At 41.3% G+C, this 25,472-nt stretch overlaps 1 long non-coding RNA gene across 1 annotated transcript in view; it reads left to right on the top strand.

The window, feature by feature from the left end:
- LOC135411828 (uncharacterized) overlaps nucleotides 1-25,383 on the top strand; it is a 30,520-nt gene extending 5,137 nt beyond the window's left edge. Inside the window, exon 2 of the long non-coding RNA XR_010429337.1 lies at nucleotides 24,958-25,383. This is a non-coding gene — a long non-coding RNA (uncharacterized LOC135411828). The remainder of the gene's footprint in view (nucleotides 1-24,957) is intronic.
- Nucleotides 25,384-25,472: the final 89 nt, after the last annotated feature.

Consider the following 25,472-nt stretch of genomic DNA (forward strand, 5'->3'; position numbering starts at 1 on the left):
TCCCATCTCTCACAGAGGGAGAAATGAGGAGGAAGAGACCTGCTTTGGTATGATCTGAAAGCAAAAGCTCTCTGTGAAGAAGGCTGTGAAGCTTGTGGCAAATTTAACTTCCTCAGGAGCTATGAGCATTTCCAGTGTGAACTTCATGCCATCATCCCTGGAGTAAATAAATTACAATAGGAAGGTATTTAAAGGGACACCATCACACTACCGTTCCTACCTTGCAAACAAACAAATGCCTTTACCTGTGTTACAAATCCCACCTTAACATTATTAAGAGTGAAAGAATTTTTAAAAATCCAATTTACTTGTCACTCTTTCCACTTTGTTTACTGGTTGTGTTTTCTCACCGTGGACAATAGAAATCAATGAAGTCAGGTTTGCCTGTGTTTGAGTCACTTTCACTTTTGGGTTTTCAGGTTTAGGGCGGAAAGTTCAGGGGAATGGTTATTTCATCAAATACGACTGTTTTCACTTGCAATTAAAAAAATCAATGGCAATGTTTCCATTTAGACATATGTTTGTAAAAGTCTGCTTTTGTGAGATTTAAACTTTGGCAGTGTGCTCTTTGAAAGATGGAGCTAAGTAAAATACAATGGCAATAAAAAGAATGCTTTTCATTATCATGGCAGATTGGAGACCAGTTATGCAGCAGGACCCCATTTTTATAGGTATTGCATAAGTAAAGGATAAAATACGGTCACGGCCTCTGAAACAAGGAGTAGATACATCCCTATCAAGAAAAAAGATAATGAGATACTAATATTCAGCAGTATGAAGCATGATTTCAGCAGCCCAAAAAACCACAGTTCTTGTAGATAACATGGCAAAGGCTGCTCTGGAAAGGAATGTGAAAGCAGATAAAGGAGTAACTTTGCAGATATTTACATGAGATTCTCATAAGCACGACGGGCAGCTTTTGATCAAAGGATATAATCCGGGTGAATCTAAATGTGGTTTTTTTCCCTACGCTGGAGTTCCCTGTTCTGTGCTGCGGCAGGAGGGCTCAATTTCAGTCCTCATAATGGTATGCAAAACTTGCAAAATGTATCCCAGCTGAGGCATGCTCTCTAGCTAAGGCTTCCTTCTTGCTCCAGCAGGACTTCAAACTGGGGAGTTACTGAAAGAGTGAAACACAGAATAGCAAGTGCTGTTTGCATTTTGAAAAGTAGCCCTAGCCTTCTGCTGCCACCTGTGTCTCAGAAAGGATTTCAGGACTGGGCCTAAAGCTTCTATTTTTTATTTATTTCAAGCTAGTGTGTTCCTACTCAATGCTGTCAGAAAAACCTAAATTTTAGTAAGTGTACATAATTTGAATAATTAAAAATTGGTTTGTTAATTAAAAAATGTAGAGTCAACTCTAATTATTTTCAACCTAAAGTATTTTTTCATTCATAATATTTTAGTGGAAGTGATATTAAATACAAGGACTAAGTTTTGTGGTTTCGTATTGACTGAGATGTACCTCAGGTGTGCCAGAGTGTCCCTGGAAGCCTAAAAGACTCCCCCCTCTTCCTTACTGGAGTGTGAGAAGTGTTTGGACTCTACTCTGCGTGACTAGGCACTGTCAGTAGGCTGGTCAATAATTCGTTTATGGTCTGCTCATTTATACTCTGTTTGGCATACACTGTATAATCCTGCAAAAGGCAAAATAGTAGAAGCAGTCATTCAAGGATAGATTATTTTTCCACTCAGAGAAGTAATAAGGCTCCTTAATCCAGGCTCAAAATGATACAAAATGGTAGCTTTAGGTTTCAAATACAAAGCACTGGAAGATGCCTGTGTAAAGTCCTGCACAGTTCCCCTTTTGGACTGACGGCTAAAGGTTTCACCCAAAGGGAGCTGATTTTTGTTTAAAAATGCTGAGAGCACAGATTTCACCAAGTGAACATTGCTTCATCAAGTAGCTGTCTGCATGCCTTTCAGTCACTGCTCCTCCTGACAAGCTCATGTTCTTGCAGGCAGCATCTAATTGCTATAAATACCTGCAATGTATCATTCACTTCTCCTCCTTAACATAAAACTTTGGCTATAGAGGAAAATCGAATCTGTTATTCCTGATGTTTCTTAACCTCTCACTGTTGCTAGATGATACCAGGCAGGGTGGCAGGAGAAGGAGATCAGGTTGCTTCCAGGTAAGCCGGCAAATTGCTCTGCAGACCCGGCAGGGGCCACCAAGTCCCCTCTAAGGCTATAGGTATCATGGGCAGGGAATTCCCAGACAGTAAACCTTCTTGTACTGGCGGACTGGGAGTTGTTTTTAAAGGGGGGAGAAATGGGGGATAAGAAAAGAAGACCTTGTAGAAAATTCCAGTCTCTATTCATAAGGCTTGTGCTAAAAATGACCTCATGTGTTTCATAGTGCAGCAAACAGAGTTGAAGAATGCGGTCTTGTGGCCAAGAGGAGGGTGTTTCAGTGACCACTTAGGAATATTTGAATCACACAGTGGCTTATTTTGCTGTTCTTTCTTATTCCTGACAGCACAGGGTTTAGAGAGGCTCTTTGAATGGGATGGAGACACTGAGGTTTTAGTATGGATAATTCAGCTGCACTCTTTCAGTTGTTCAAAGCTTTGCAGAAGGAGGGACCAGATTTTTGGCCTTCTGAAACATCTCATAATCTATCAGTGTCTGTCTGTCATAGATTCAATTCTTTGAGCTATGATCCTAAAAGCCCTCAGGGGCCAAACTTCTTGGTGAACGAAGCACTTAACAGAAAGTCTTCTGCAATCAGTACTAGAAAAGTTTTTAAAATACTTTTATTTCCTTAAAAGAAAGAAGAACCTGTAGAGATGAAACTTACTCATCCCCAACTTTACTGCTATTATAAGCAGTTGCTAAAAAGCTTAGAGGGACCAGTGACACTTCTCCTCTTCGGGTACAACTTTCTTTGTTCAGAAATGTCTTCCATTTTCACCTCATGGCACCAGTTACTTTGTCTTTCCAACACATACTAAAAGCAAATGGGCATGTGAGTAGCACCCGGACTGCATGGTTTTTCAGCCCAGTTGCCATCCAAACCTCTTGAAGGAAAACAAGCCTCCTGGTTCTTACAGCCAGTTTTAGGCTCTGAGACATGAGACAACCATTTGCCTGGCTTGTGAATCTGGAGATCCCAAACCTGTATCAACAGTGATACACTTAGGACATAAAAAATGTAGCCTTTGATCATGACATGTCATCAGCTGCTCAGTCCTCAGGTATGTTTCCAACTGCAGTATTTTTGACTTTTCCCCCACTTGCATCTTTGCAGAGGTCTGCATGGGATGGAAGCGAGTGGGAAATGCAAACTTCCTCTCTTGTAACGAATCCTCTCGCAACTGCCTGCTTCTGGCTCTTTGTCTGCTTTCAGGAGAGGCCCTCCTCTCCTGTGTAGACACAAGAGATTTCAACTGAAACACAGGTCTCCCCTTTGCTGTCTCCCCCTTCTTTCCGAGACTTAAGAGGAAATCGAACGCTGCAATATAAGCACGCGGGTTACACTTGTATTTAGTTCAATGGCCTCTTCTTTCTAACAGTTTACTTTGTCTCTTCTAATTCAAGCATGTCAGTAGCAAGTATCATATCTGTGACATCGATAATAAAAATCCCATTGTAAATGCCGGGGTGTCATTTTCCATTCTGCCTAAACAATCCCGAGCTTTGTACTTTCTGGAGTGGCCTCTGTCTTTCACAGGTGACATTTGCAAATGGGGATCTGCATGTGTAAACCATGCAGCTAACCGTCTCATTTCCATATGGACAGGCTGGCATAAGCACACTTTGTGTCAATGAAGAGACTAGTCTGTGGCAGGTGGAAATTTGACTATATTGGATTTACCACGGGGGGACAGGTCCTTCTCCCTCCATATGGGTGTCAGCCCAGTGGAGGCAGTGGAAGACTGTTGCGTGGTACCCAGCAGTTTCACATGCAACTCCACACTCTTTGTTTACAGGGGAAAATCGAGAAAACCATCCAAAGGCTTGTGTGCTTGGACTCTGAAATGCTTTTATTGACATGCTTGGCCCAAGGGTGCCTAGGGAAGCTGACACCTGTCTTGTGTGAAAATCAGCATGTCCAGAGCTCTGGAGCAGCTGGACCACTCTGCAGGTTCTCAGAGGTGGAAGTAGCTGCTCCCAGCTGGACAGGGATGGTTTGGAGACAGCCAATACCTTTTCTGCATCATCACCATGGCTTCTTCTGTGGCCCTGCCAGTGTTGCAGTGGCAACGTGGAAGGGGTTGTGCTCCCATCTCAGGAGAAAAGTGAATAATTTTCAAAAAATGTGGCCCTTGGGAAGGCTTGGTTTACTGAGTAGGGGGTCAAAACTGTGGGGTTTTTTGTGGTCTTACCCTTCTTAGAATTACATCATTGTTTATATACTCTCGTAAATCACACCAATTACTCTAAATATGTACCGACATATACCAAAGTAGCTAAAAAGGAACAATTACGATACTATTTGGCATGGTTACAGCATCTGTGAAAAAGACATCTTTTATGTGTAACACAATTTGTCCAGAATTAATGAAAATATCCAGGGCTGTTTTTATGAAGTAATTTGTCACATTAAACTAAAAAAACCTAAGGTTATGTTGGACATGAAAAGAAACTCCCTGAAGGTCAAAGCAATTAAACATTGGAACAACCCATCAACCCAGAGGTCACCGAGGCCTCATCTAATGAGAACGTTCAAACGAGAGGAAATCCTGCAATCGTCTCTACTCATTTCTTTGCCAGGTTAAATACCCATTTGAAGTCCTGGCACAGCACAGCCAATAGAAAAATTCCCATGGGCTTGATAGGGACTGCTTTTTTTTCTCCTTGGATTTTAATGAAACCTTTGTATTTCAATCAGATCTGGAATAGTTTGCATCTTCTATGAATTCCTGTAAACCAAAAGACCTGCAAGGAACCCAGCAGTAGCATCTTCAATAGTTTTTTCTTTCTTCTTCTGTATTAACATTAACAGCTAACATTCGGCTGTTGTGAATAGATTCAGATTTAGTTGTTTCTGAGAGAATGCGCATGTGTGTGTTCACAATCAAAAAAGAACTACTGCAGAAAGGTTTTTTAGAAGAAAACAGTCCAACAGGAGAAGAGTGTTTATACAGATCTGGTAAGATTATAGTGTGATTTTAGCATTCAGTCAAATCTTGTCGTAGTTTGAAATCTTGATAATAAAAAGGACTTGTCACTAAGAAACTGAGAATTTGTGTGCTGCCCTAACCTTCTGAGAGTAGATATAAGAAAACTTATAAATACCTCTCCTTTAAAAATGGTTTTGAAAAATGCCAGGTAAGCTCATACAGATTTGTGGAAAGAACTATGTGGGCCAAGTGCTAGAAATTTTTTTGTGAGCCTCAGATTGGCAAACTGTTTTAGAGCTGGTAATGATGGCATAGCACAGAGCAGTTTCTTGGTGCTTCTTCCCTCCTGTGCTTTACTGCCTTGGTGTTGTCATTAACACTGCTCCCTCTTGTTTTCCACTCCTCCTTTCAATTTTTCTTGGATGCATGAATATCTGAGAAGTTTACAATACTCAGTTAACAGTATTATGTTCTATAAGTTATAATTTCCATAGGCAATTCCCTGATTTAGAGCAGATTCTTTTACTACAAACCAAGCAAAAAGGAACTAATGTCTTTGTGAAAGATTGGTGTCTTCAATATATTTTTATATTAGACAGAAGGATAAAAGACAAAATAAATTCTTGGGACTATGTACTATCATCTGTCCATGTACAGAGGTCCATGTGATTCTGTGCAGGGACTGGAAGCAAAACCAATGCAACAGTTTGGAGTTCATTAAGTAGTGATGAAATGTGATAGTTTTTCATTTGTAGCAGCTTAAGTCTTGATCCAGTTAGACTAGGAACATGCATAAGACAAAATTTGGTATTTTGTGCTTTTTGGCTAAGTGGGATATAATGCATTCCTGTTTTCTACACTTGACTGCTCATCAGCTTTTAATTCAGATGAAACTATAATGGTATTCCGTAGTGTGGGGAAGGCTTTGCAAGTAAAGATTGCAGCAAGTAAAGATTTCTGATATTTTATAAGCAATCACCATATATAAAAGGAAAATGGTTCAAAACATACTTCATAAGGATTTATCCATAACTTCACTAATTCTCCACTGTTAAATAATGATATCAGTGCTCTAACCATGTCAGACATCATTCATGTCTTGCTTTCCTTCCACAGTTGTTAAATTTGAGGGTTCATTTTAATGTGCTTTGTCCCAGCAGAACGGCAGGCACATGGAGCTGGCAGTGATGAAATGTAGTGGTATAAGGACAGGGAAGAACATTTAGGAGAAAGAAAATTCAAAATCTACTCCACCACTATCAGAAGCTCCACAGAAAATCAGTTTGAGACACTGATTTTCTTAAAGGAATTAGGATTTAGACATAATACAATCATTAATATTGTCAATGCATAAAACTGCTTAAGGGTGTTTTATGTCTGAGATGTTTTGGTGTGGGTTTTTTTTTTTTTTTTTTGGTTGTTTGTGATTTTTTTTTTTTTTAATTGTCCTGTCACAGCTTTTACATGATGCAGGTACATGGCTCAGCCAGGTTTTGGGCGTCATCTGCAGGGAAAAGAAGAAACTAGGGTGTTTCTGAAAAATTGTTCAGCTTTAAAAAGAGTGTATTTAGGGCTGAATGAATGTGCTTCAAAAAAGAGTAAATCAGAAGTTTCCATCAGATTAAAACCCAGCATTTTGAATATTACTTTTAAAATTATTATAAAAGATGTTAATCAACAGTTTACAGAAAATAGGCAAAAGTTGAACTTGTGTTCACTCTACCAGGCAAGCTCAGAGCCCTGTGGAGCAGGGCAGAGCAGAGCAGGGATACCCAATGCACGGCACTAACCACACTGTACTGGGGGAATGCGAGTATTTCAGTGGCCAAAGGGGTCCTGCCCAAGAACAAGAAAAGGCAATCAGGGAATGTTTGTTTCCCCCAAGAGCTGTTCTCTGCCCCAGACATTGCTTCTTCAAAGCCTGCATCAGGAGCTGACAATGGCACCTTCCTGTCATCTCTCCCTTTGGTGTCTGCAAAGGAACCCATTTTCCTCTGAGATGGTACTTATTGTCTGCTTCTCCTGGCAGAAAATATATGCACTTTTAGGATGTGATTCCACTTATCTACTACTACTTGAGCAGCAGCATTGCTTTTTGGTAAGTCCTACCCCAAAGGCTTTGTGGAGATGTATGTTTTCTCGGGCTTCTTGTATTGATCTATAAGGTTTTCCTGCTCTTCCTCTTTCAAATATTTTCCTTCTTTTATTACATTGTAAAGCCACGCAATCTGAAAGGACAAGTTTTATATTTAATTTTTGGTCTTTGGTCTTTTCCAGCCTAAATGGTTCTATGATTATAAACGAACACATAGCAAATGCTAACTGAAACTTGGTCCAGGTTTTATGACCAGATGCTAGTCCTGTGTGAACCAGAGAGGAGGAGATGCCTCGTGAACTCAGACTCACCCACACTATCCCAGAGGGAAGCATCATGTTCTAGGTTTCATTTTCAGTGTTTAGCTATGGAAACAGGAGTGATTTTTAACAGCTTGTTCGACCTCACCAGCACTCTACCTCACTGGTTAATAGCCCATTTTTTTCCAGCTCTTGTCTTTTTTACACCTGGTTGATAAGGTCCTGTGTAAAGTGTATTGAGTTTTACAGGTATCTGTAGGCGGGGCTAACATAAATCTTTGAACCAGGCACAACAGGAGCGCAACCTTGTCTGCGGATAACGACAGACAACAGGGAGTAGTGGGCACTGATCTCTTGGGGGTTTCCAGGAGTAACAGGGGAACCTGACTTCTTTTGAAAGTCTCCCCCTCCAGTCAGTAAATGGAAGAAAGATAATGAGCTTTTGTAATAGGCACAGGACTGCTAATAAAAGCTTGTCTTGCTGACATCCCTTTATTGAAATTGTTACGTGTTCCTTTTCATGTTAAACCAAGATTAAAACAACCCTAGGATATTACTGTTTTATTGGAGCCAGAAGTCTACACACTGCCAGAAGAGACAAAAATCTAACCCAAATTCATACCTACAAGCTGGAGGTGAGGACTTAATCATCTTTTCTAACAGACACTATCAGACAAAGTGATCTTTTAAGAAGAGGCTGACTTTCTGTTGACAGAGATGGACAGAGACGTTGAATGATTGCAGAGCCAAAACTAAAAGATGAATGTGGCTGGATCAGCAAAATGTCATGATTAATAGTATCAAAAGCAACCAAAATAATTAAAAAGCAATAGGTCAGTCACATTGCCACACTTTGAAGACTAATAAATAATAAAAAATTCAAACCGATGCAGCCTCAGTATTATGGAAATCAAAGTGGACTTTAGGGAAATTTTTTGGGACTAGATGGTCAGACATATGATCATCTTTCCCTTCAACCCACCTCTCAGTTCTTTTCCAAGGTCTTAGGGATGTGAGGTGAAAGAGAGAAGGTTATAATTCAAGATGATTAGGAGACAATGGTAACTTACTTCGATAACTGAATAATAGTGGCACAATTCAAAACAGATAAAACATAATCACAAACAAGCTGTGGGCTTACCCCTGTTGAAATAAAGGGATCAAACACTCAAAGAGGCATTGATTGCACTTAGGGGTATTTTGGATCTGGATCATGTAAAGCTTTTGCATGAATTTAATTTATTCCCATTAGCTCTGAGAGTGACTCCAGTACAGCAAATTACATGTCTGCTTAGATTGTTGCAGCATCAGACTATAGGGTGAATCTGACCAAAGGAAGTTGAAATAATCAGCTAAGGGACAGTCAGAGAAGAGAGATGGGATATGCAAATAGCTAAAAGGTGACAAAAAAGGCAGCAAAAACTTCTGCAGAAGTTTTAAAAATTGGTTTTGCTACATAATAAAAAGAGCTCTTCATCAACGTGAAACAATTGAATAGGATTTGAAGGCTAGCTAGACTTTTGCTTTCTAAAAATGACACTGTCAAAGAGTTTGAGTGCACTGACATCTAACTATATTTTATGTAACAAAATTGAAATTTGGTTTTGATTTATTTTCCCTTATTTAGTTCTGGAAACATAGAAATACAAGTATAAGATGAAATGAGCCACCAACATCATTGACTTGACCTCTCAGCCCCTTGGCCCTGCTGGCAGCAGGAGGAGCCACATTCATCCTGCGACTTGAGCCACTGTTGGGATGATGCATGCTGCTTCAACAGCATGCCCTGCCTCCTGTGGCCCCCTAAGTCAGGTGGGCCTCCCTGACCATTTGGATATCCATGGTTAATTTTATGTGATTAGGTGAAACAGCAAACCAAAATACAAAAAGAAAAATATACTGTAAATCCTTACTCCAGTAAGGAGATTATACCTTACAGATAGTCTTATAAATAAAGCAGAAAGAAAGCAAAAGATGCATTTTGACATGTACCTGAGCGTCTCCCTCTAAGATTATCAAAGAAAAATATATCAAAATCCTTTCTGATCCAGTTGGCACATTAATCAGTTATTTTCTTGACAAATCCACCATTAACCAAATGATCCATTTCAAGATCAGTGCATAAATCCAATTTAACAATTTGTCAGTAGAATGGAGGAGTTCAAGCATTTCTTAACCAAAATCATGACTTGTACCACTATTAGTTTTGAATTAAAATTTAAACAGGGTAGAATATAGAAAGACATAGGACCAGATTTCATGTTTGTTGCAATGGCATCCATTCCAGTTATTCCACTGAATTCAGTTGAGTTCCTGACAATTCTGGCTTCCTGCTGAAGCTGAATTTGGTTAATAATCTGCTTGCTGGTAGACAGCACAGCATACTATTCTTACTGACATCTTGCAAATTTCTTTCAACTGTAGATCCCAAAATGCATACTGGATGCTGAAGATCCTAGTTGTGACCTTGATGTCAGCAAACTCATAAAATATCAAGACTCATACAGAGGTCTTTGTGATGTTGGTAGGAATATGTATGTCTCAAAGCCATAATGGAGAGGTGAAACAATAAACACAGTGGGCCAAGTTCACTGCTGCTGATGATGGTATAAATGGCAGTGCAGATCCGATTTCAGACTAAGTGGTTCAAAAGGCAACACACTGATTCTGAGTTAAAGGATCCTGTGAACCCGAAACTAACAACTACTAGTGTAAGAGGATAATGCACAGATATTGACTAATCAAAACATTCCCTTCACCAACATCTTTTTGTGTTACAACCTTTAAATGCCACCACTTGTGCATGGAGACAGCATCTATCAACACCAAACACAAAAAGTTGTCGCTGGATTTTCTGCTGCAAAACATAAAAAGCCCAGCAGAGCAGCAGGATGTTGCCGGCATGAAAATATCTGGAGAGGTCATGATTCTACTCTTCTGCATGCATCCCTCAGTTCTACAGGCTACTGTAAGTTACTGACTTCAATAACTTACTTTGGCGGCTATATAATGACATCACTTGTGTCTATCCATTCAGTTTACAGCTGCTATAGAACTTTCCCTGGACCTCAGATTTTGTTCAGCTGCTCACTTTTTAAATTTTTTTTCCAAGAAATTGATTCATAGGAAAATATCTCCACACCTTTTCCCCAAGTCAAGCAATCTTATCCACAAATCAATTCTACTAACCTGTGATTGCATTTTATTTAAAGCAAAATCATTGGTTGGAATTTTGATTCAGAGAAAAGTAGCAAGATAGGGAGAAATCTGATGTCTTGCCAATAAACATCAATTAATGTTGCAACTATATAAATAGAATCAGAAAAGGGTGGTACCCCTGCCCAGTTTGTCCCAAAACAGATGTAGCAAGATAGAGTCAGTCTCAAAAAATGTGTTTTCTTTTTTTTTTTTCTCCAGAAAAGGATTTTAGAAGAGGTGCTTGCTGCAAGCAAAGCTAATAAGTTGCTCTGTTAGCACTGAGATTTACAAAAATTGATTTTCTTTTGCACTGTGTTTTCTGGCTGGATCCTCTGGTGCCTAGTAGGGCTCAAAGAATGAGCAGACTGTATGTGGGGGTTGGGGTAACTTCTCTGGCATCTCTTGGCAGGTATGAGCAGCCTGTAACTGTCTTCTCAGATAGGGCACTGGAAAGATATGCCTCTTCTGCCATTTGCTTCTCTGCATGAAACATTTAGGAAGAAAGATGGCTTTTGAACACTGTGGGCTTCTGTTGGGTTAAGCTAAAAGTGCTAATGAGTTTAGGGGGAAGGTGATGTAGAGGAGCAATAGTATCTCTGTCTTTCACACCCACATGCCCACAGTATGTGCAACACCAACATGACCATGCAAGCCTTTTTTTCTTAAGAAAATGAGATTCAGAAATTCACATTGACTTTGCAGAGCTCTAATCCAGGATTGTTGATAGATATCTCTGATGGGTCAGCTGGATTGATACTAGAATTACATTGAGAATTATGTTAAATGTGTCGAGCATCATACGAAGGGCATCTTACTCGTGGATATTACCTATTCATGAGAAATGTAATGAATATTTCCAGGCTATGCAGAACAAACCTGCAGAGTACTGCAGGGACAGAAGGGATAGTGGGGCTGAGGAGTGGGATGCATAAGCCTGATGCAGCGGAGATCATCCCAGTTGTAGTTTTCAATATCACATTACTTCCAGTTGACACCAGGACCGAGGAGAAAAGAATCCGTCTGGGTCAGCAGACAGAAGAAACGCACGTGGCTCAATGGGTTAAGGAATAGGCGAGTGCTAACCCTGCCTAGAGAGTGGTGAATGAATGATCATCCTCCCCCTCTCCGTTCCAGCAGTGATCAGGATTCCTTTCCCAGCCCGCCCCCGGGATTCCTCCCTCTGGAGGAAAAGGGAAAAAAGCAAACCCTTTCTCTTCGTGGGGCTCAGTAGGGGCATGGAGCAGCGCTCCCCGCCCGCGCTTCCCCTCTGCACCCCCGTGCTGGCATCTGGATGCTGCAGAAGTTGCAAGCTGCTCTTACAAAATTCAAATGTGTTCGCAGGACTTTTCCTTCCATTGAGAGCAAAGACAGAATTCAAGTGAGGAGAGGCATACAATTGAGATTTGCTGTTTAACTGTGTCTGTCCAAACAGAAAGATGAATTGAGATCCCTTTGAAAATGTGGTCCTTATCATTCTTTGAGCAGAACAAATAAGGTGACCGCAGCTAATATTACTTTTGTAACCCTGTCACCTGTGGATTTCAGCACATTTTGTGAACTTTCCTCTTACTTCTCTTAAAACCCAACGCTGCAGATGGCAAGTACTACTTTCTTCATTTTGGAGGGGAGAACTCCAAGAGCTGGTGAAGAGTTTTGCCCAATCCTTCAGAAAACCTGTAGCAGAGCAAGGAAGAAGAATAATTTGACCAGTTATTCTTCCCTTTCACATTTGTGTCATTGTTTCCTTTTAATCCAAATAACTTCAGGGATTTACATTGCAAAAGACAGTTTCTAGGGCACTTTCTAACATCCTGAGCCCACTGAAGTGTACCAAACCCACTGACGTCAAAGGACCATCCTTAGACTAAGGTGCTGTGTGAACCTGTCCTCATTTGGCTTATGATAATAATCCATAATAACATTGGGGCCAAGAGATTATAGACATTAATCTTGCCTCAGAACTATTTAGGATCATTAACCAACCCAACAGAAAATCACTGTATGTCTCCATAAATTTAATTCACCTTAAAAACATTTTCTTCTTCACTTCTTTTTAAATATCCTTTAATCTTTATTGGGGAAGAAGAGGGCTTAGCCTGGTGGACACAGCTGGAAATGTATTTCTCTCTGGTGTATTCTGACGTCGTTGTCAGTAAATCCTACCACAGCACACAATTCCTGCAAAAACAGAGCTCGGTTTGCTTTTTTTTTTTTTTTTTTTTTCATTCAAAGGACCTTAGTAGAATCATGATTAGTAGATTCATGATTGACAGAGTGGCATTCTGGCCAACAGCCAGCCATACCAATCATACTTTGTTGGTTGCATACTTTATATGGTTCTTCCCTCCCCTTCCACTCCTCTCTTCCCTTTCCTTCAGCATATTCTGGATAAAATTGGTGCTGAGGCTTAGTGGGTGGGAAAAGAAAGAAAAAGGGTAAAAATAGTCTAAGTAATAGCTGGGTAGTAGCTTCTCCTGCTGCAGGCATCCCACTGTATTGGCTGGGCCTGATATCATGTTCTCTTCAGCTGGTTCTGCTGAAGAAACAGGTATTACTAGACTTTCAGAAAGCTTATTTGGGACCTTTGAGATGCATTTTTCCCCCCACATGGGACACCATCATGTCAGGCACATGACAGTACCAGTCAACATGAAACCATGTGGGAGGTGAGCAACCCAAGCGCTGAGGCAAGGTGTCACAGCTCACTTTCTGTTCTGCTCCTCGCTCCAGCAAAGAGGATCACTGTGGGGAGCAGAGAAGAAGAGAACCTGGCACTGAGCTGCAGGAATAGAAGAAAGGATGTAATTGCAGAGGATGCACTCCCAAAATGTCTGGTTTGGGTGTCTGGCTGCAATGAGAGTTGCACCTGTTTACCCCAGAGATGGTCTTGGACTAAAAGACACACAGAAGCAAATATCAGAGATTTAGAAATCTAGAGACAGATTTATAGATGCTATTGAATCCCCAATGTATTTTTAAGCTTCATTTTAAAGGGAAAACAATGGGAAAAAAGCCTCAAAGGCACATATTTAAGTGTTAGTTTCAAAGTAATACCTCCTCAGAGATCTGACTTTATCACTACTGAAAGGAGAAAACAGGAAATGGAATTGTTTTTGTTGTTCTATCATGTTTATGACATGACAAAAAATGTGGAGTTCTTCTGCCTTTTGCTTTTCACCTTGTTGAACTGCTGTCAGACTTCTGTAAATCGTTTGCACCATAAACAAGCTTTGTGAGTGAAAGGGCAAGTGCTGAGAAAAGCCAAAGGCAGAGATTTTACATTGAATCTTTTCTTACAGAGATAACTGACTTCAGCGTGGACCAGCTTCACCTAGATCTGTGAAGAAAAGCCAAGCATCATTGAAGGCAACAGCATAATGAAGCTCAAACAAATGGGCTCAGCACATGAGCTAAGACTCTGAAAAAGTAGGCAAAGTAAGATAATGGAGGTGAGGGAATTTGGTTTTGAACAAGAGCTACTGCCTTGTTTCTCCATATCATTTCAGCCACAAATGTGGAAAGACTGACATCACTTACACTGGAGTACTACCTGGGAACTGCCTGCTGTTGTGAAGCTACAACTGTTACTAATTGCAATGGAAAGTTTGGAAGACTATCTGCCCCCAAGCACTGGTGATGGGATATGGAGACAGGAAGAGAAGATTATGCTTTTGGCTTGCATATTCCAGTACCCAGCACAGCAGGCATCTTCAGCTCACCAAAGATTGCAGAAGTTCACTTTGTTCCCATAGTGTCCTCTTTCCCAACATGGTATCCCAGATAGATGAAGAATAGTATTTAAGGAGCTTAAGAGCCATTACTGATCTTACATTACATGGATAACCCCAAATCTACCTGTGCTGGAGCCCACTAAGTCCAAGCATATCTTATGCAAATACTTGCAGACTAGGTTCAACTTGTGACTCCAAGGGAGAAATTTGTATGATTGGTCTCTTCAGTAGTTCAAGGTGCACCAAACTTTCTGTTTTACATGCTTAGCTTTGCTTTGGTTGTTACATCTGGGACCTTTTAGAAAGTCATGTTACACAGTCCAGTAGTAATTACTTTTCTTTAAACATCTCTTTTTCTTCTTTTCTTCCAAATTTACTATTACCCTTTCACCACTGCTTCTATGTGACTTATGCAACTGGGGTTTCAAGCAACAATAACCTCTTAAAAATATTACAATCTCAATAACTGACAATAAAAAGCAAAATACAAATCTTAGAAAAGAATAAAAAAGACACAGAGCCTGACTTTAACCAGCGCTCTGCCTTTGGAGGGCTTAACATTTTTGACACTGGGGATTCTCCATATAAATCTACTTTGAATATGGAACTCAGATGAATTATCTGGTGTTTTTTACTTCCTTGTTTGGGAAGAAACTGAGGAAGATCTGGGAAAGGCTCTTCTGCCTGAGACAGGCTAATGATAAGAACTTGTCATCTTCTGCTGATGAGACATTTAAATAAGGATCACTGGGGCAAAAAATGGATCTGGCCTAGAGCAAATCCATTTTTTCTATCTAGCCCAGAAGAGCAGAAAAATAAATAATAGAGATATATCTGATGAAGATTATGGGAAGGTCACATAATTAAAGGATATATAGGGTATAGAAGAAAGGGTTTCTCAGGAGATGATGTGGAAATAGAGGTGAAAGACTGATCAAGCATGTGCCATCTGCCCACTGGCAAAGAAGGTCTAAAAGATGTCATGAGCAGGAGCAGAGAGAAAAACCAAAAGGATCTGGTTCGTAGCCCACCAGAAGAAGAAGATCTCTTCAAAACAATGGACAAGTTGAGGAGAAAAGAAACTAGAAGAGGATAGAGAGGTCATAAGGATTTATTTTCTTTAGATATGTATATTTCTGTGTCACTAAATCCAAGATAGTGTGATTCTAAAAACTCCTGACTATTTCATCTTAGGTGGTTATCTAAGATAAGTGGCACAAATTCCTTTCCAGAGGTGTTTGCTTCTCACTGTGGACTGTATATGGATTCTAGGTATACTTAGACAATTAAAGCTTGACAGAAAGAACATCTCCTTCAATACCCTTAATTTTTCCCTCTGACTAACGAGCCTGTGGCTTTCCTGGCTGGCAGTCTGAATCTTGTCAGCAGCATGTTTCTTAATTACACCATAGCTGTTAAGTTCCAGAGATGCTTTTTGAAGAATGGTCTGAAAATAAAATGAAGAGTAAACTCAGATACCTTGCTGAAGCAGAGCCTATGTACTACTTTTTAAAGGAAAAACCCCAAACACCTTTATGTGAGCTTCTAGCTGGTTATGAATTGTGTGATGAGGATGAAAAAGAAATAGTACGTATTTATAGGGTAAGAAGTTAAATTATCATTGGCACCAGGAATCATTGGATCCCATGTGGCTTGAAGATGCTCTGATGCAGTGCACTGGTGTCCACTTCATTCAAATAGGCATCAGAAGAGCTGTTACATCTTGTTTCCAGGAGTTGTGATGCACCCCAAAGGGAGAGCTCAGCTTAAGCCTGGGGTCAATTCTGCAGCCACTGGTAATGCTAGAAGAGGCTGGCAGGAGATTAGACAGAAATGTACATTCAATAAAATCAAAAGGATTTTGTCTCCCTAAAGGTTTGGAAGAAATGAGTTTATAGATAACTATTTGCCCTATGGACATCATTCTTTAACTTTCACTGAGGCAGCACATGCTGTTATCCTATAGATGTCCAATGAAGCAAATGATAAGGAATAGATGATTTTTCTGGCCAGCTCTGTAGCACATTTAATATATTTTTTAGGATAGAAATTTCATGAAAATTGTATCAACTTCAAGGTTATTTTTAATGGTGGCTTTATGGTTTGCCATCAACTAATGGCATTTCATTGGGAGCCTCCAAAACCATTCCAAACCAACACTTTCAGACATTCATTTAATTGTCTGTCTAAGAGACTGTAACTTTGAAGGCAAACTGCCACAGCTTTGAATCTTCTTCATCCTTCTTCGACTTAGCTTGGCATTTGGATTTTTCAGTTGCACCCTTATGCAACTGAATTACAAGTATTTTCTTTTAGAATCAATATCTTTGATAATTTTCTACATGGCTTAAAACTCAGAAATAAATTGATTGCATAGTCTTTTTAAAGCCTAGTTATAGTTAAAGATTAAAAGTTACAAAGATTCTTAGCGAGCAATAGAGTAATTCCTAAAACATTTTCCCTTGCCTTGCCTATTCTTGCCTTGCCTTGCCTTCTTCCCGTACCTCTCTCTCGCCTAGACGAGGTGTACTGAACCAGTTTCCTTAACAGAAAGATGCTACAATAGTGACTAGGTGTTTTCAATTAATTTTTTTTCTCAGAGATTTTTTGGAATTTCCATTTGAAAGTTATCTGCAAAATTTTGGGTTAGAAATGCTGAACAGACTTTCTGAAAATCCCCCTTTATCATTGCTAAGACATTATTAGTTAACCATCTTTTGAAAAGACATTTCTTGCCCCAAAACTCTGAAACTCTGCATTAGTTTGAGGAATAGATTTCATGTTCCCTTGACTGTCTGAATATCATCTTCCTTTGCAGGAAGGACAGAATAAAAGACCTGCAATAAACAGTGTATGTGGTGGTTTTTTTTCTTTTGGGACTCCCTGTGAACAAAGCTATCAGAAATGAAAAGATAAATAGATTATTACTGGTCACCAGGGTATGTGGTACCACATCTTATGGGGCCACCAGCACAAACCAGATGCTGCTTTACAGCATGCTTCTAACTGGAACCACCCGATCTGGGGTGGTTCCCCCAGATGGATCTGCTTTTCAAGCTGCTGAGCAGCTGCTGAGAGCGTTCGGTGTGGACGGACCAGGCAAGGCTGCTCCAAATGTCCCTGTCACAAGTCCATGCATATGTTGAGCTTCATGAACTTCTCTTCTTAGTGCTGCCCATGGTCATGATAGGACAGACCATAGAAATCTTGTGTGAGCTGTTTCTTAAGGGTGAGATGTTGACACAGCAAAGCAGCATTTATACAGTGGAGCATCCAGTGGTAATCACTTGGGAAGCATTTCCTGACATATAGACAGGAGCTGGACATAGGCAATTGTTTTATGGCAGACTTAAACTGACATGATGAAATACTGTGCCTGCTGCTCCTTGGTGGAGGCAGAGAAAATAATGGCGTTATATTCATTCATAGCCTCATACAGAACTGGAATAGGAGCTCCAGAATTTGCAAACGAAGAAAGGGGCCTTTGTGGCACTTCCTGGTGTGCAGAGGTTGCCCCGAATCTGTCCCCACAAAAGCTGGCTGAAGAAATGGATGCAGCAAGGTATTGGCACTTGCTTTCATATTTGAGATCCTTAAATTGCTGATTAGCTGTATTTCAGGTGACTCTCTTCTGTCAGGAGTAATGCTGGGCTACATGCACTAGCACTGTTTGAGGAGAAGGCACTGAAAGCAAGATAGTGCTGTTGGCAGCCATCTAACATATGGCCAGTGACATATCTGTTCTTTGCATGATGTGCCTTTCAACCACCCATTTGCCAGGTTCAAGCAGAGTATTTTTATTTGGCATTGTCTCTGCGCTCTGTAAGTTGTTGATTTGCAGGTCTGGTACAGGTAAACAGGATTTGTCTGCCCTCATCACTGTGAGTGTGTACAGAGAGGCAAGGAAACGAAGGGCTCCTTGCAAGTCCAGGCAAACACCATGTGATGTATTAAGGTGAGACCTACATAATTTGAACTGTTTTAATCAATTTTTAATTGGCTTTTACTACACAACTGCAATTTATTATAGGTTTTATGTGATTATAGGCTTACTGAGATTTTACTTGTTCATTTACCATAGTTTTTATGGGCTCATGATGATTTTAGGTTTTATATGTTAAAGACATTTTCCAACTTTGCTAAATGTTTTTCTTTACAACTTCCCTGTTCCCTTTGTCTTGGCAGAAGACAACATTGCTACAGGCTGCCCCATTTATTAACCAAATATTCAAATCAGAGAAAAAAACCATGTAACTTGCATTACAGACTTTTTATAAAAGCAGAAAAAGTGATGTTTTATAAACACTGTGCAAATGCATGCACTTGTAGCCACATGTGCTTGCATAACCTATTCAATACTGTGAAAAGACAGGGCACAGATGGAAGCTCTAAGCCCTGAGCATCAAAGTGCTCCATCTCCAAAGCACATTTTTTCCTGGCAAAGTTGCCAGGCTGGGGAGGCTTCTACACTGGTGGAGTGATCCCTAGATGCCACATTTGTCTCCAGCTGTTCCTGTTTTTTCCACCTCTGCCACTGAACAGAAGGAGCTTCTCCAGCCAAAAGGAGGGGGAGAAGAGGATTACACTTGCTCAGGGATAATTTCTGAGGTTTTGTCAACTGGACAGACTTTCTGGGACTTGACAACTCCTTGGGGTGCCACCAATGTGGTCTTGACATGAGGGAACTGCCCAGAAGCTTCGTGAACTGATACCATATCATACTGCTGATACCATTGGGCACTGAGATCTGCAAGCAGAGCAGTAAAACTGAAGGAAAAGTGGAGCAGTCTCAAAGATGTGGACATTTCTGGAGATCATGTAATTTCAGGACCAGTAGTATTCACATCACAGTACCTCCAATCTGACTGGAGCTGATCAGGGACTGGCACAGACAGGGGCAGCGTGAAGAGGATACAAGGCAGCAAGTAGCATGGGGGACATAATATGGCACAGAGAACTGCAGGTATGATTGTTAAGGACTTTATAGACTGGACTCTAATCACCCCTAATGACAGTCTCTGTGATTTGCCCACAGTTTAGCGTGCGGACTCTTCCTCACACACAAAGCAAATCCTCTGGTTTGGGTACAACTGTCTCTTCCCTGCACCATCCAGAGCATGTTTAAAAGTTTTGAAGGGAGATTGAGGGCCACAACATGCCACCACATTGGAGAACTGACACTTCCATTTCAAAATGAACTTTATAAAGGGACCAGTCTAATCTACCTAAGCCATAAAGCTCTCCACTGCCTAAGGAGAGTGTCAGTAGGAGGATGGCACAGTATGTCTGAGGACAGTTTGGAGCGATCTTGCAATTCAGGACCTTATCTATTCCAGGCTTCCCTTGTGCTAGTCTAGATGCGGCCAAAGATGCCGCAGGCTGTTGTGAGCAGCAAGGTTATCCTGGCTTTGCTGCTTGCTTTGCCTGTGTTGCAGCCTGAGAGAAGCCAGCAGGCTGCCGCTGAGCCTGAGATCAAATAGTGATGGCAACAGTGGGGAACAGCAGCAGCCAGCCCAGCTCTGCAGATCTTCCCCCAGGCTCCTTGTCCCAGCTCCATTCCTTCTTCCTTCCCTCCTTGTCCTGGGGTAAGAGCCGCCCCAGATGTTGTCTCCCTGGTAGGGAAACCCCACTGTGTCAGTGGCACTGTGACCTGTGGGGCTGGCTTTGGCTCTGGGTTTCTCTATGCTTCGCTGGGTGGAAGGCTCCCAAAAAGCAGTTCAAACATCCTGTAAATAACCATCAAACAAATAAATCTGCCTTACTGGCTAGCACTGTATTTTTTCTTCTCTTTCTCTTTTCAGTGTTATAAGGAAGTAAAATGTGAATTAGTCTTGTAAGCCAGCATTAATGTGAACTCCATCATCAGTTTCAGTCACTAAGACTATTAAGGTTGTCTTTTAGGCTGATTCTTGTGCTAGAGATGAGAAAGTTACACAATGGACATTAGAGAATCACTTTAAAAATCCTCCACAATCCTGCATTGAAATCCCATCCAGTAAGGGAGAGAACCAGCCCTCGCCTGGCTGAGACGCAGTCACATGAGTGTCCAAAACAATGAACACACAGTGTCGACAGCTGAGGCCATTGAACTTTATGTCACTTCCCAACTGCAGCATTACTCATAATTTATGGCTATACTCGCCTTTCAACCTTTTAAACCTTTTCCCAAGTATTTGCAGCATTCTCACATAAATATTGCTACAATAAGTAACATCAACATTTAGTAGCTGTTTTTCAAGAATAACCGTGTGACACTGTTACGGCATTCCATTAAACCAGCTGCAATGTGGGGAAGGTCTAAATCAAATCATGTCCACTAAAGATAATGTTTACACTTATGCAAGGAACAATGGATGGGAAAAGTTTATTTTGTGTTTCAAGACTTAAATGTCAGTTTTGTCTCCTTTCCTGGTTATGCAAGGTGTCTCTCTCTCTGGTGAAATGACTCAGAGTGGACACAGACAGCAGCTTACATTCCAGTGCTATTTATTACTTTCTCAAGAAAAGCTGCAATTATGAAATCTATGGTTTGGTTTATTTATTTTTTTTTTTTTTAGGGAGAAAACCTCATTTCAAAGGAACAGAGAATGTTGTCTTTTTGTTAAAGCTATCAAATGTTGTGAAATGATTAGTTAGAAATTCCTTGCCAGAGTTGTTCACTGTCCAAAATGCATTGCAATGTCTAAATGTAAATGACAGATAGTTAGCTCGCATATAGATACGTGCTTAATTGCCTTCATCCCTCCTGTCTGAGGAATGCACTTAAGCATATGCTCATTAAAACACATATGCTTAATTTCTGTTTAGGTCAACAGGATTTGAGCACGTGCTTAAACATAAGCAAATGCTTAAGTGCTTCTCTTGAATAGGGATGCTTTTCTGGGGCAAAGCCAAAGAAATACTCTTTAGTAGTATTTCTTCTTCTAGCCTGCCTCTTGCTCCAGCTGCACTGTGGGAGCACTCCTTCTTCACAAAAACCAGCTTACCCTCTCTCCTCATCTCCCCTAGGGCTGGTGTCAGACACCCACAAACCCCATCATTCTGCCAGCTAACCTGGTACATTGACACCGGCAGAACTGCCCGTGGTGGAGAGAGAGGAAGGGGAGAGAGGCAGAGATCTGTGGAGGAGGAGGAGAAGGGCAGCTACACTGAGGAATACGCAGCCTTCCCCGAGTAGGGCAAACGTTGCATATGCATGAGCCTGCTGAGAGGGCGAGAGAAGTCAGCAGCACCTCACTTGCACCCAGCCTGCCACCCTGCAGGTGCAGGGAACGGGTGCAGTGTCTGTGTGACACTGTTCCCACGTGGCCCCGGGGGAGCATCACGCTGCAGCTTGTCCCTCTGCATCCAGCAGAGCTGAATGGTTTTACACGTCTTTGCTATAAGTTTTGCCTTCATCCTGCACCTTCCCCGTGCCAGCCTTCTTGTCTTACCTTGGGCTGTGGCGGTGGCTGGTTTAGATAGAGCGCCTCTGCTTGGAGGTGTATGTGGGTGCTTCGTTGCCGACACCCGAGGCTTAGCTGTGCAGCTGTGTGGGTTCCCTGTGGGAGAAACATCAAGCTCATGGCAGTGTCAAAACCTTCGCAGCAGAGTGATGCAGGGCTTGATTTCTGCTCTCTGTTGGGCTGCAGAGCCTGCCCAGCTGCTGCAGCAGGTGACCTCTGGCTGGGCGGTGTAACCCCTGCACAAACATGTGCTTGCGAGAGAGCCAGCAGTGTTCAGGGTTGTTTCCAGATGCACTTTGGAGCTGTGTCTGTTGTGCATTATCAATTTAATTAAGATAAAGGTATGGAGTTTATGCCATATTCCCATAAATGACAGGGTAGGGATATAAATGATTTATATGGCATTAATTGTACTTGCAAAGCTTAGGTCTGTCAATACGCATTAATAAAACCATCATTTGAATCCAAGTTAGGGAATGAAAGCACAAAATTTACTTTTTTTTTCCTTAACAACTTTCCAAAATTCCACTGTTTGCAAAAAACCAACATGCAATGGGCAAAATGTTGTAAGGGGCAGAAGCTGGATCACCTGGGCAATAATTAATAAAAAATCATCCAAAGGCAACTTTGGGGAGTGAATTTGATTCAGTGAAAGAAGACTGGCTCCTCTCCCTGCCCTGCAGGTAATGTGTTAGCCTGTGACGGCAGCAGATTATTTGTTCTTTTTTTTTTCCCCTGCCACTGAACTAAAGAATGCATTGTGGGAAAACCGTCCTGACACATGACACTGTGCAAAGGAGGATCACAGCGTGAGGCAGCATCAAGGGGCTTACTTGGTCTTGATGCACTCTTGCACAGCATGGGGCTCCAGAGATGAGTGTCTCTTCCAACGAAAGCACTGGTGCAATTTGCACAACTCTCATGAGAGCGCACAGTGAAGCTGCTCTCAAAGCCCTCATGTAAACAGGGCTAGAGAAAGAAAAGGGAGAGTAAAAGAGCCTGCACCATCCACGGGAAAACACAAAAGGAGATGGTTCAAAAGAGGCTGAGCTAAGGAGGAGGGGACTTGTGAGGGAAGTGGGGATGGGGGGGGGGAAGGGGCAGAAAATTAAATACAAATATTAGAGCAGAAGGGAAAGTCTTAGCAATGTAATGAAACAGTTAGCACTACTGTGATGGAAGTGGTCAGGAGAAGTGAAGTATGGGAAGACACTGGATGGCAATGCGCAACTAGAGATTCAGCTTTCAAGGCAAAACCATAGCTGAGATGTGCTCTGAAGACTGTTCCTCAGATATGCAGCCCTTAACTTTTTCAAAACCTCCTAAGTTCAGATAATAAGTTTGCATAAAGAGAGAGATGGAGGGGAAGAGAAAAAATAAAGGCGGCTGTAAGTGCTCCTCGCTAGCCTGTCTCTGAGCAACAGGCCCTCCTGTACTCACTCTCCCTTGTTGCTCCTGCTTATCATAATATGCCACTTTTGTGCATCAAATTTACATTTCAAAAAATGCTGTATCGCTGCTCTAAAATTAATTATTAATCTTTCATCAGTCCCTTCCATAGATACATTTTTAACTTTGATTTTGCTACCCGTTCGGGGGAGGGATGGGAGAAGGGGGCGGGGGAGAGAAAATCCTTTAATCTTGTCACTTTTCTGTGGGATTCTCCTCTCGTGTGCTGCTACTTCCAGCCCTGCATGTCCCCTAAGCGCTCTGGAGGTACAACTTTAGTTTTTCTGCTTGTTCAGAAAAGAATCTTCCCACACTTTTGAGAGCATGAAAATTTTCACCCTGCAGGATGTAAAGCAGAGAAGCGCCTGCTCCTCTTGTTTGACCTGGCATTTCAGCCTCGGTAAGATGAACTTGTACTGATAAATTGAGCCCCAGGCTAAATAGCTGTGTGGATTATATGCCAATGCAAGGGAAAAAGATCTGTGTGGGATTTATAGGGCCTATCTAGAGTGCAATATGCTTTTATTCATCAATTAGTTCATCACAATGACTTGTAGGCAATGGTCTGAATATTGGCTATTTACAGTTAAAGGTAAGCAAGTACTGGAATTGCAGCCACTGCTGTTCATCTATCGAAGACTTCTCTTGCCTGAAGTGTAAAAGAAAGAGGAGCAAGGAGAAAACCATGTGTGTCAGATGGACACTGGAGAAATATGAACTGCTGGCAAACTTCATACTTGTCCTATCCCTGGTCTGGCATTGTGTCAAATGCTATAATTTGCTTGATGGAGTGGGAAAGGGCTCATACGAGATGTAGTTATGATGAGATGCTGTTATGGATTACAGAACAAACATATTGCTTTTTACTTCTCTGCTGCAAACTTATTGATCAGTGGCTTCATAGACAGATGCACATGTGTGTAAATGTCTGCACGCACGTGCGCACACACACACACACACACACACACACGTGTGTGTGCGTGTGTAGTCAGCCCCCTCCACCAGAAACCTGCCCTCTGGACATTCATGAAACCGAAGTGCTGCGTGTAGGCTGCTTTCTTGAATTAAGGTGGAAAGGCTTGCTGTACCCAATCACATTCAGTGCATTTTGCTCAAAAGCGACAAAAAAAATCACATTGGAAGACAGATGTCAACTCAACATGGTGTCTAGTTAAAGGCCAAGTTCTCCCAGTTATAAACAATACTTTACATTGCACTTTTTATCTTTCTATTCACATGTACAGTATAAGGAATGAGTACTCTTCTCAGAAGCTCTCTTGCTGTTGGATGCTGAGTATACGTGTGGGTGAATGTCTCTCAGGATTTTGGACATAATCAGAGGTGAATTTGGACCAATAGACTATCACTTATGAGAAAATCAGATAAAGTACAGGGGAATAAGAAAGCTGAAAACGCAGAGCAAAACATACCAGGCTTGTTTTCCAGACCCACATCTCCTTCATGTTTCTTCCCCAAATTGTACTTGCCCGGGTTATAAGTGGTTATTCCCTCCACACTGGGCCTCAGTTATGCAGCCCTCTCAGATAAAAATCTGCAGTGCCAACCAGCAGATCCACTTTGAAGGCTGCATGCTGTAGCACTTTCACCTGGGCTATACTTCACCAGTAATAAATTAGCATTCACACAGATGCAGCCAATAGCTCTCACAGCACACCTCTACATAAACATTATCCTCTCTGTCTTTTGCAGGTAGGGAAACCCAGCCAACAAAGTTGCTGGAGGTGAAGAGGGAGTTAGCAGCAGTTCTGGATCAAATCTGAAGCCTTGCTCAATCACATCTTTCTTCTCCATCTTCCAGACAGCAATCTGAATACAGCTGTTTGTCTCCTCTCTGTGATTTATTCTGTGTAACAACACTGATTCTTTTTCAAAGCAGCCTCTGATTTCAGTTTGTTGACACTAGTTGCGCATATATATGTAATTATGTAGGATTATCAGTGTGCTACAGAAGGCCCACTTTTTATATCATACTTCTAAAAACCACTGGCAATGAAGTGCCATGATTCTCCTTGCACATTCTTGTTTCGGGGATGCAAAGAGAAAACAAGTAACTGTAAGCGTAACTCTTGTTTCATACAAATAAACAATGCTTATGTGGATGTGTGACAGATGTTACACCTTGTTGAGTGCCTTGAATTCCTTATAACCAAAAAAAAGTGAGATCACGTCAGCTTCAGAGTAAGTGAGGTTTCAGCAGGAATGGA

Source organism: Pseudopipra pipra, chromosome 3 (assembly GCF_036250125.1).
Source record: "Pseudopipra pipra isolate bDixPip1 chromosome 3, bDixPip1.hap1, whole genome shotgun sequence".
Classification (NCBI taxonomy): Eukaryota; Metazoa; Chordata; class Aves; order Passeriformes; family Pipridae; genus Pseudopipra; species Pseudopipra pipra.